General features: G+C 39.7%; 1 long non-coding RNA gene across 1 annotated transcript; it reads left to right on the forward strand.

The window, feature by feature from the left end:
• The first annotated feature begins 341 nt into the window (after nucleotides 1-341).
• Nucleotides 342-8,735, forward strand: LOC144297238 (uncharacterized). Its single transcript, XR_013364316.1, has 3 exons — nucleotides 342-497; nucleotides 674-769; nucleotides 8,636-8,735. It is a non-coding gene; the product is annotated as an uncharacterized LOC144297238 (long non-coding RNA).
• Nucleotides 8,736-9,564: the final 829 nt, after the last annotated feature.

A 9,564-nucleotide genomic window follows, 5' to 3' on the forward strand; every position in this document is an offset into this window, starting at 1 on the left:
TTATATATTACTAAGATTAATGAGATGTAATTCTCTGTATTTCAGATCACCAATATCTTCAGAGAGTGAAGACAATTGTCCATATTTCAACCTTGACATTAACAAAGTTTCTCATGACCCCTGCTTAGAATTAAAATCATATGTTTGTAAGCACCAGGTATTAATTACCTAATTTTGGTATATTGCTATCTCATCATCTAAAGAACATTATCTCTCATTTCTTCAAAAGCCACACAATTTAAAACAATTGTGTTTTAAATTTAAATCAGAATATTTTAAAGATATTATTTTTAGAGCAATTTTAGGTCACATCGAAATTAAGAAGAAGGTACAGAGATTTCCTCTATTGCCCCTGTTCACACATGTGATGTGTTATTATCATGACTCACTAGAATGGACCATTTGTTACCAAGGATGAATATGCAGTGATACATCATAATCACCCAAAGTCCAAAGTGTACTTGAGGTTTCACCCTTGGTCTTGGCATCATATTAATGTAAGAATATATACACTCAAGTACATATTATACATTTCTTAAACTTAGAAAATTTTCTATTTATTAAAGTGAATGATATTTAAATTACAAAGCATAATATCAAGCACTGTTTTTGTAAATTCCTCAATAAGATGAACAATTCTACTAATATTTCCAAATTAATTAATTTTTCCTAGGCCTTAAAGGGGCTGTAAATGAGGATTAAACAGCCCCGGGTGGCAAGGTTATTGATCAGAATTGAATCAGGAGACAGAAACCAAGGGAAGTTTGAGGTAAACAATTATTATTTATTTGTAAGGGGAAGCACATTAAGAGGAAAGGCTACTAAAATAAAATTATAAAAATACTTTAGGATGAGGGCACCTGGTGGCTCAGTCATTTAAGCATCTGCCTTTTCCTCAGGCCATGATTTTAGGGTCCTGAGGTCCAGCCTGGCATCAGCTTCCCTGCTTAAGGGAGAGCCTGCTTCTCCCTCTCAGTCTGCTTCTCCCCCAGCTTGTGCACTTTCTCTTTGTCAAATAAACTCTAAAAAAGAAAGAAGAAAGAAGGAAAGAAAAAGAAAGAAGAAAGAAAAAAAGGAAAGAAAGAAAGAAAAAGAAAGAAAGAAAGAAAGAAAGAAGAAAGAAAGAAAAGAAAGTAAGAGAGAAAGAAAGAAAGTACCTTAGTGTGAAAGAGGAGTACCTAAAAGACTGATCCTGGGAAGCCAGTTCTACTCTCTGAAGATGGGATTTAGATGTCATTGAAGACAGTGTGGCTACATGGTAGACATGCTCACAAGATTGGCTGGGACAGTGTAGCTTCACAGTCCACAGGCTAAACTTGGTGAGGATGAATCTGAGGCTCTGACTGGCAAGCAGGAAGAATTCCCTGTTAGAGTTGTAGGAGCCACAGATCAGGGGGCAGAAAACTATGACAGGTGCTGGCGACAGAAACTGGCTGGAGGCTGAATATACTGGAATTCCTGCCTGCATGCAGCTGGCAACCAAGCCATAGTGGCAAAACACCATGAAACACTGGAAATGAGGAAGAGGAATGAGGAATGAGGAAGAAGAGACCTTTGTGCTGCAGTGTCTCTCCGTTGCCTTATACTGACAACACTCAACCTCATGTGAACTGACAAGGGAGAGAAGTTTATCTCACCTAGCTCCATTATCTGAAAACGGCACAGAGGGATTGATTGGAGCTGAGAGTACTCAATTGTTAACAGGCACTCAGGGTGACCATGCAGTCATCACAAGCTTCCTATGTAAGTGCCATTCACATCTGTTCCACTTCCTCAGAGGATGGAACCATGTACCTTCAGAATCTGTTTTAGGGCAGCACTATGAAAGGTTAGGTTCATTATCTGGTAAAGACAGATAAGGTTCTTGAATAAGAACCAGTGCCCTTTGATACTCTTTCTTGTGTGTTGTTTCCCTCACCTGGATTTCATATATATTGGAAGAGATCTTGTTTTATTAAATTCTCCACATCACCACCTCTGTTGTTCTTTACTACTATGCTAAAAAATACTTTGAAGTGAAAAATAAATGTTTAATAGTGAAAAAACAAGAATTAAAAGTATAAGGATATTAAGTATAATTAAAAGTATAAGGTAGAGCACATAGCTCGTTATTGCCAGAATTCAGGACAAACTTTTGTACTTTGATAATGATTCAGATATATTTTTACCCTATTCAATTACAGCAGGGAAAGAGATTAAACTCAATAATTATCTGCAAAATAATTATACATTTATCACTTTGAAGATACATTCTTTACATTGTCTGTACTTATTCCTTCTGATCATATAGGGAAAGTATTTGAATATTCAAAATCAATTTCACATAACAGTTAAATGGTAGCTGTAACTAACTGTTAAAGTTGTGTCATAAACAACCCAAGATTCCATTGGCATTTAAAAATAAGCATTTGGGGATCCCTGGGTTGCTCAGCAGTTTGGTGCCTGCCTTCAGCCCGGGGTGTGATCCTGGAGACCTGGGATCGAGTCCCACGTCGGGCTCCCTGCATGGAGCCTGCTTCTTCCTCTGCCTGTGTCTCTGCCTCTCTCTCTCTCTCTCTCCCTTTCTGTGTCTCTCATGAATAAATAAATAAAACCTTTTAAAAAATTAAAAAATAAAAATAAGAATTTATCTCTCATTTGCCAATCTGTGGTTTGGCTATTTTTTAGTTGATAGAAGTTGGACATGTATAGATTTGGCTTGAGACTACAGATTCAGCTTGGATCTTTTTTACATATTTCATTCTTAGAATACTGGGCAGCCTTGTATATTCACTAGATCTCGGTCATTTTGACTTAAGAACTTGATCTTTCTGTGTGATCACCTGTGTGATCACCTGTGACATGATGTCCCTAATTATAGCTACCTTATGGGGCTGATCTGAGGAATCAATAACATAATGCTTAAGGATCCTTAAAATACAGCCTAACCACATGACATTCTGGCTATATATGATCTCTTCATATTTTGCTTTACCAAGTATTCAATAAAGGCTGTTTTCCAAGAAAATCCATGCCTTATAACTGTGTTTTTCCTTTCACCCAATGAAATAGCCAGGTATCAGAAATATAATTTGACTCAACCACTTTGATTATACACATCAAAGATATGTGCATTTTAAAACAAGGTTTTGAGGAAGTCAATACATGTCATGTATGGACAGTAAACATGAGTAATTTTTTTCTGGGGATGCATTTCCATTTTGGAAATCATGTCGCAATTCCTTTTCTTTTTTTTTCAAGAACCCAGTCTTCACTCAATAACATATTTGAATGAATGCAAGCACTGTCTCTTTGAAATTGAAGACATTTTTAAAAAGATTTTATTTGTTTATTCATATGAGACACAGAGAGAGGCAGAGGCATAGACAGAGGGAGAGAAAGGTAGGCTTCTTGTAGGGAGCCCGATGTGGGACTCAGTCCCGGGCCAAGGATCACGCCCTGAGCCAAAGGCAGACGCTTAACAGCTGAGCCACCCAGGCATACCGAGATTGAAGAAATTTGAAAGGAATTGTCAAGGTTTGACAAGATAGCCTATGTGGTTCTTAGATTTGAAGAACCTCCATGGCCCTAGGAGAAGAAAACACTGAAATGCCTCTTTCCTTCCAATTTCGGAGCATCCCATCCACACATATGTATCTCTTGATATGGAAAATGGAGAAAAATGAGAGGCTACTTGCTACATTCTAATGTGGGAAACCTCCTAGTTTTCTTCCAAACTATTTTTTTACATATATAAACACATTCATAAAAGATGCCTAAAGTCTTCCATGTAGAGTTATTTGATAGAATGAGCTTGATTTAGGATATCCATCAAAAGCACTAGTGATATACAAATATGGAACAATATTAAGAGAGTAATAAAACCAAGAGTGAATTCAGAATACAAAGAGCCATGCAGAAGTCAGGGATATAAATATCAAAATGGCATTTTTCTCTGTCTCTAACTTTCTGAGGTTATACATTAGGTGTTGAACATAAAGGGCTTGTTATTCTAGATCCCAAGTTAACAGTACTCATTTCAGTACTAAATTCAGAGGAAGATGGTGCCCTTTAAAAATTTACTGTTGTTAAAACAGACCAGAAGGTGTATTCTTTGCAGGCAGCCAGTTCCAAGGAGAATGAAGGAAGGACTGAGCTGTGTTGGTCCAATCTTTTTTTTTTTTTTTTTTAAGATTTTATTTCATTTAATCATGAGAGACACAGAGAGAGAGAGACAGAGACAGAGACACAGGCAGAGGGAGAAGCAAGCTCCATGCGGGGAGCCCGATGTGGGACTCAATCCTGGGACTCCAGGATCACCCCTGGGCTGAAGGTAGGTGCTAAACCGCTGAGCCACCCAAGCGTCCCAATGTTTTGGTCTAGTCTTGTGTACCAAATATACTAATGTAAACATTTTGTTTCTGGGTAATTAATGAGTATAAACGTATGGATAAAATAACTCATTAGCATTTAAAAAAGTGTTGCTCTGCCCCACATTTATGAGGTTCTTCCCTTAATACAACCATTATTACTTTGTGGTTCCTCCTAAGGCGACATGTAAAAATTTAGCTTGTGAACTCCTAAACACTCTGGATTGGAGAAGAATAATCATCCAATCTGAGAGAGGAGCAAAAATATTTTTTAAAAGAGATCAGTATGATGACCCACGTAATTGGGATCTTACAAGGAAAAAAGAACATTTGGCAGAAAAAATATTTGAAGAAATAATGGCTGAAAAAATTTCAAATTTGTTGAAAGATGCCAAGTTAAATTCAGGAAGCTCAGCAAAACCAAAATAAGATAAACAAAATCCAATAAGATAAACAGAAGCTAAATCATATTGTCATCATGCTTCTGAAACAGATAAAAAGAAAATCTTGACAGCTTTAACTTAAACACTTCATAGCCCAGAAATTCACTACAAACAATAAAATTTAGAAGATTAAAGAATATTCATTTCAAGAAGAGAAACCTGCCAACCCAAAATTCTCTGTCATTAAAAGCCTTCCAGAATAAAAGTAAATTAATACATTTTCAAACAACTACTCAGGACATCTACCACCAGCAGGCCTGCATTGCAAAAGGTGCCACGGGAAGAGAATTTCAGGCTTAAAGGTAATAGAACAAGATGGAAAACTGGGTATTTGGGAAGATGAAAAGAGCATGAAAAGTTATAAATATCTGGGTAAATATGAAAAACAATCTTTTGTTAATTTCTTTACAGTATGCATGACGGGATCCCTGGGTGGTGCAGCGGTTTGGCGCCTGCCTTTGGCCCAGGGCGCGATCCTGGAGACCCGGGATCGAATCCCACGTCGGGCTCTCGGTGCATGGAGCCTGCTTCTCCCTCTGCCTGTGTCTCTGCCTCTCTCTCTCTGTATGACTATCATAAGTAAATAAAATTAAAAAAAAAATACAGTATGCATGACTACTCACAGCAAAGTTTGCAACATGTCTTCCGATGTTTACAATATGTATAGGATGTAATATATACAACAACTATACCATAATGGCTAGGGGAGGTGATCAAAATTTTTTAAGTGTCATTATTCATTACTGTTGCCATCTGAGCTGAGTGGAATGTTTTTGTAAGAAGGTTTATATCATGAACTCATTTCTTTAATATGTGGGAGGTTTGCACACGTTTCTTTTTGTTGTATTCCATTTTGGTAATTTGCATTTCTAGGAATTTTCTATTACATATAGATTTTTAAATATATTTATAATCTACCTTTACTACTTTTTATTTTTTTAAAGATTTATTTATTTATTTATTTATTTATTTATTTATTTATTTATGATAGACACAGAGAGAGAGAGAGGCAGAGACACAGGATGAGGGAGAAGCAGGCTCCACACTGGGAGCCCGCCTCAGGACTCGATCCCGGTACCCCAGGACCATGCCCTGGGCCAAAGGCAGGAGCCAAACCACTGAGCCACCCAGGGATCCCCCCTTTATTACCTTTTAATGTTGTTTTAATTTAAAACAATAATGTATTCCCAAATTTAATCTGGATATAAATGGTTTCTGTCTTTATTTTTTGATAGCCTTATCTATTTTATTATGTCTTTTCAAAGAGACTATATTTGATTTTCTTGATCCTCTCTATTGCAGTTTTGCTCTTTGTCATGATTTTGTACTATCATTTTCTCTTATCTTCTTTGTTTGGATTTAATTTTACCTAATTTTGCTCTCATATTTTTAATGTTTATTTTTTAATTATCTAAAAGTTTTATTGTTTTATTTTCTAAAAAGTATGACAGTATGTAAACTGTGACAGCATCTTTGTATTCTACTGGTAACTTCTTTTTTTTTTTTTTTCAAATTTTTATTAAAATTCTAGTTAGGGGGCAGTCTGAGTGGATCAGCGGTTTAGCGCCGCCTTCAGCCCAGGGTGTGATCCTGGAGACTCAGGATCGAGTTCCGCATCAGGCTCCCTGCATGGAGCCTGCTTCTCCCTCTGCTTGTATCTCTGCCTCTCCCACTCTCTGTGTGTCTCTATGAATAAATAAATAAAAATAAAGTAAAATAAAATAAAATAATAAAATAAAATATAAAATTCTAGTTAGGTAACCTATAGTTGGATTCAAGAGTAGAATTTAGTGATGTATCACTTACATACAACACCCGTGCTCAACACTACAAGTGCCCTCCTCAATATCTGTCACATATTTTGCCCATCCCCTGCCCAATTACCCATCAAACATCAGTTTGTTCTCTATACTTAAGGATCTCTTATGGTTTGCTTCCCTCCCTCTTTTTTCTTCCCTTCTCCTATGTTCATCTGTTCTGTTTCTTAAATTCCACATATGAGTGAAATCATATCGTATTTGTCTTTCTCTGACTGATATATTTTGCTTAGCATAATACTCTCTAGCTCCATCCATGTTACTTCAAATGGCAAGATTTAAATTTTTTGAGGGATGAGTAATATTCCATTATGTAAATATCATCTTTCTTTATCCATTCATCGGTCAATGGACACTTGAGTTCTTTCCATAGTTTGGCTATTGTTGATAATGCTGCTATAAACATTGGCATGCATGTGCCCCTTCAAATCAGTGTTTTTGTACCCTTTGGATAAAAACCTAGTAGTAGTGCAATTGCTAGGTCATAGGGTACTCCTCTTTTTAACTTTTTGAGGAACTTCAGTACTGTTTTCCACAGTGGTTGCGCCAATTTGCATTCCCGCCAACAGTGTAAGGGGGTTCCCCTTTCTCCACATCCATGCCAACATCTATTGTTTCCAGGTTTGTTATTTTTAGCCTTCTGACTGGTGTGAGGAAGTATCTCATTGTAGTCTTAATGTGTATTTCTCTGATGATGAGTGATGTTGAGCATCTTTTTTATGTGTCTTTTAACCATCTGTATGTTTTCTTTGGAAAAATGTCTATTTATGTCTTCTGCCCATTTCTTAATTGGATGATTTATCTTTTGGGGTATTGGTTAGGTAAGTTCTTTATAGATTTTGAATACTAACCTTTTATTCAATACATCATTTGATCTTCTTCCATTCTGAAGGCTGCCTTCTAGTTTTGTTGATTGTTTCCTTTGCTGAGCAGAAGCTTTTTATCTTGATGAAGTACCAATAGCTCATTTTTACTTTTGTTTCCCTTGCCTCTAGGGATGTGTCTTGTTAGAAATTGCTATGGCCAAGGTCAAAGAGGTTACTGCCTGTGTTCTCTAGGATTTTGATGGTTTCCTATCTCATATTTAGTTCTTTCATTCACTTTGAATTTATTTTGTGTATGGTATAAGAAAGGAAGAATATTCAATGCTTTCATGTTTTTAGTTTCATGTGGTATATGGTCAGATTTCTGCTCTGTTTTGTAATAGGTGTACTTAAGGTAATTATTATTTCATAGAACAAAATTTTGCTGTTATATTTCCCTTATAATTCATGTAAAAAAAGTCAACATTCATTGTAATCATATGTTTAGCTCATATGTTAATTAGAAATATATTAGTGAGTTAAAACCATACAAGGGGACCACCTGGGTGACTCAGTTGGTTAAGCGTCTGCCTTTGGCTACGGTCATGATCCCAGGGTCCTGAAATCAAGCCCTACATTGGGCTCTATGCTCAGTGGAAAGCCTGCTTCTCCCCCTCCCTTTCCTTCTGCCTGTTGCTCTGCCTACTTGTGCTCTTTCTCTCTCTCTCTCTGTCAAATAAATAAAATCTTAAAAAAAAATAACACCATACAAGGATTTTAAAATTGATGTTTACTGACCGCTATTTTAGGTGAACTATATTTAGAGAATTTTCTATGAAGCTGGATGTGGCCTACATTTGTGTTAACATGGCTAGTATAACTATGGAATTAATATTATTTATTTTTAATTATGAAAAGTTAATTGCAAATATTCATATACATTTTTCCAATTGCCAACTTGCCTACTGGCTAATGCAGTGACATCACAGTTCTATATGTTTTATATTAATTAATATACTTGGAAATGTGAGTATATAGTGTATTTTTGAAAGTTTTGGAAAATTTTCATATGAATTTAAAAGTATGAGTATTTTGTAAAAGGCGAAAGATTTATGTGATCTGAAGAGAAACCAGAGCCTAAAAAAATGAGTATTTTTGGAGGGAGGGGCAAGATGGAGGAAGAGTAGGGTCTCCAAATCACCTGTCTCCACCAAATTACCTAGAAAACCTTCAAATTATCCTGAAAATCTATGAATTCGGCCTGAGAATTAAAGAGAGAACACCTGGAATGCAACAGTGAGAAGAGTTCGCTCTTCTATCAAGGTAGGAAGACGGGAAAAAAGAAATAAAGAAACAAAGGCCTCCAAGGGGGAGGGGCCCGCGAGGAGCCGGGCTGAGGCCGGGGCGAGTGTCCCCAGGACAGGAGAGCCCCGTCCCGGAGGAGCAGGAGCTGCACCGACCTTCCCGGGCGGAAAGGGGCTCCAGGGAGTTGGAGAAGGACCCAGGAGGGCGGGGATGCCCTCGGGCTCCCGGGGACACTAACAGACACCTGCTCCCCGGGGGAGTGCGCCGAGCTCCCTAAGGGCTGCAGCGCGCACAGCGGGACCCGGAGCAGCTCGGGGGGCTTAGGGGCGGCTCCGTGGAGGGGGCTGCGGGGTGGGGGCAGCTCGTGGGGCTCGGGGGCGGCTCTGCGGAGGGGGTTCGGGGCGAGAGCAGCTCGTGGGGGCTCGGGGGCGGCTCCGCGGAGGGGGCTGCGGGGCGGGAGCAGCTTGGGGGGGCTCGGGGGCGGCTCCGCGGAGGGGGTTCGGGGCGGGAGCAGCTCGGGGGGGCTCGGGGGCGGCTCCGCGGAGGGGGCTGCGGGGCGGGGGCAGCTCGTGGGGCTCGGGGGCGGCTCTGCGGAGGGGGTTCGGGGCGGGAGCAGCTCGGGGGGGCTTGGGGGCGGCTCCGCAGAGGGGGCTGCGGGGCGGGAGCAGCTCGGGGGTGGGGGATCGGGGGCGGCTCCGCGGAGGGGGCTGCAGAGCAGAAGCGCGAATCCACCAGCGCAGGCTCCGGAGCACAGGGCGCCGGGACACAGCCAGGATCCAGCCTCCCTCGGGACAGGCAGAGGCCGGGAGGGCCCAGGACAGCGAGGACGCTCCTGCCCCAGCTGAGC

The sequence above is a fragment of the Canis aureus genome, chromosome 25 (assembly GCF_053574225.1).
Source record: "Canis aureus isolate CA01 chromosome 25, VMU_Caureus_v.1.0, whole genome shotgun sequence".
Classification (NCBI taxonomy): domain Eukaryota; kingdom Metazoa; phylum Chordata; class Mammalia; order Carnivora; family Canidae; genus Canis; species Canis aureus.